This window comes from Elephas maximus, chromosome 9 (assembly GCF_024166365.1).
Source record: "Elephas maximus indicus isolate mEleMax1 chromosome 9, mEleMax1 primary haplotype, whole genome shotgun sequence".
NCBI classification, from domain to species: Eukaryota; Metazoa; Chordata; class Mammalia; order Proboscidea; family Elephantidae; genus Elephas; species Elephas maximus.
In genome coordinates, this window is record NC_064827.1 from 37,570,630 (window position 1) to 37,572,973 (window position 2,344).

Here is a 2,344-nt window from a genome sequence, read left to right on the forward strand (position 1 = left end):
GCCCTAGACTCCTCTGGTAAGGATCTATAGCCATATGTACAGCCACATTCCCTTTTATAATCAACACAGGAATATGATTAACCACAAAATTACCTGATATTATTAATATCTTCCAGAGCCTCAAGGAAATTCAGAGGACAGGGATAGAAATAGGCATGAGATTAATGATGCAAACTATGGTCCAGTTATTTCTCATAAATCTATGCACAAATCATTCCATGATCTGCTCAATTTCACCAATTTGTCCTTTGCCATAGTCAAATCTATTAAGGCCATAGAGTAATTGATATCACCTGCTTAACATAAGCAATACATTTATGTCCTTTCAAAATGCACTCTCAGGAGTGAGTGACGGTGTTTAGATGGCTCTTCTGTGCTTACCACATCAAAACATGACCTATATTTTTGAAATCACCTTCTTGCTTCCTCATGTATTGAAAAGCAACTCCCCCCTCCTCAGTTGCTATTGTGAGGTGCCAGCTAAGTCAGTTTCGACTCATAGTGACCCCATATGACAGAGTAGAAAAGCCCTATATGGTTTCCTAGGCTGTAACGTTTACAGAAGCAGATGGCCACCTCTTCCTCCTATGGAGCCTCTGGGTGATTTTGAACCAACTACTTTTAGGTTAACAGATGAACGCTAAATGTTGTGCCTAACAATAATTTTCCAGTATTTGTCTGAGACAGTGGATATCAGCAGTATGTATAATGATTTCTATCCTGTTTAGAAGTTCCCAAACTAGAATGTGACATCCACAAATTAGGGTTGACTAAGGCCCAAAAAGCAAATGAAGCAGTTCAAGCTTTAGAGGCCCAGTTGCCCAGCACAAAGTACTGGATAATAGATTTTCTCTTTACTGTTTATTGGCCAGTCAATAAATAGCCTGCACAAATATGAAAACACCTTGTTGTGCCCAGGGAAACACTTCAGAAAAAGATGAAACCATCATTAACTTAGAGAAAGAGCACTTGAATATCTAACGTTGACCACCACTACATCTCTGATTTATCCTCTTGGTTAGGTCTAGGCTGAATAGAAAACTACATACAAATTAGATTCCAAGTGTTTCTGATGATATTTTTACATGTCATGTTTGTGCAGGGCCCATGCCAATCTCCTCTGTGTCATTCCAATTTTAGTATATATGGTGGTGAAGTGAGCGCTCTAATGATACTTTTGATTATCTTCTATTTCTTGGCTTCCTTCTCTGTTTGATACCCAGGTGCTTATAATTTGCTATGCAGCCATTATCCCAAGTGGATATCCAGTTGATAATACAAAATCAAAAAGAAAGTGAAGTCTCCATAGTCAACTCAGGTCCTACGACAGGTAAGGTTTATTGAAGGGGGATTGAGAAATTATGAGGAGATGGTGCAGACCTGACCTAAGCAAGCTGCCAAGGACAGGTCACCAGCAGCCTTAACACAGAAACAAATGCATCACTTATCCTCCACTCCTGAAATAGCAGTATTTCTTGGAAACCCCTCAAATAACTGAAATTGCCTTCGCTGATAACTCTGTCAAGCTGCTCTAGAAGAAACTGCCCTTTTTCGTAGATCTCAGCTATTCAGTTGTGCCAAAGGACTCTGTTCCACAGACATTGTGCAATGTTTGTTGTTAAAGCTTTCCTTTGCATTTGCTCAGTGAGACAATCTATATATGCTTTGTCCCCCTCATAGACGAGTAAATTTTAGCTGTACTGTAACCCAGAGGTCGGCAAAGTTGTTCTAAATACCTTGAACTTTATGGATTGTCTCATCTTTGTTGCAGCTGCTCAACTTTGCTGTTGTTGACAAAAGTAGCCACGGGTGATATACAAATGAATAAGTCTGGCTGTTTTCTAATAAAATTTTATTTATGAATATTGAAATCTGAATTTCATATAATGTTCACGTGTCATGAAATATTATGCTCTGGATTTATTTTCAACCATTTTAAAATGTAAAAATACGTTCTTAGCTCATGGACCAGGGTAACAGGCTGGATTTGGCCCTTGGGCTGTTGTTCATCAAGCCCTACTCGGATGGAATGTTTCTGAGTTGTTCTTTGACATAGCGTGACATCTAGAAAAATGTAGGGAAACAATAGGAATTTAAGGGGTAAATCTATAAAATAATCTGATTGTGTGAAAAGAGGGATTCCCTGCCAGGAAAAGTTAACCCTGAGGACATACTTGGTAAAAACCAAGGAGTGCTAAGGAAATGAATTGGAAGATAGGGTAGATATTTTTCTCGTTTCTTTTTCTTTTCTTCTTGGTGAATTTCAAGTTTCATAGTAGAAACCACTATTGCCTACTTATTTTGTAAATAGTCTGGAAAGAAAGGAGTTAGCAATATTACTTTG

General features: G+C 38.4%; 1 non-coding gene across 1 annotated transcript; it reads right to left on the minus strand.

Annotated features, from left to right (window-relative positions):
* Positions 1-1,057: 1,057 nt before the first annotated feature.
* Positions 1,058-1,164, minus strand: LOC126083485 (U6 spliceosomal RNA). The gene has a single exon (XR_007518828.1). It is a non-coding gene; the product is annotated as a U6 spliceosomal RNA (small nuclear RNA).
* Positions 1,165-2,344: the final 1,180 nt, after the last annotated feature.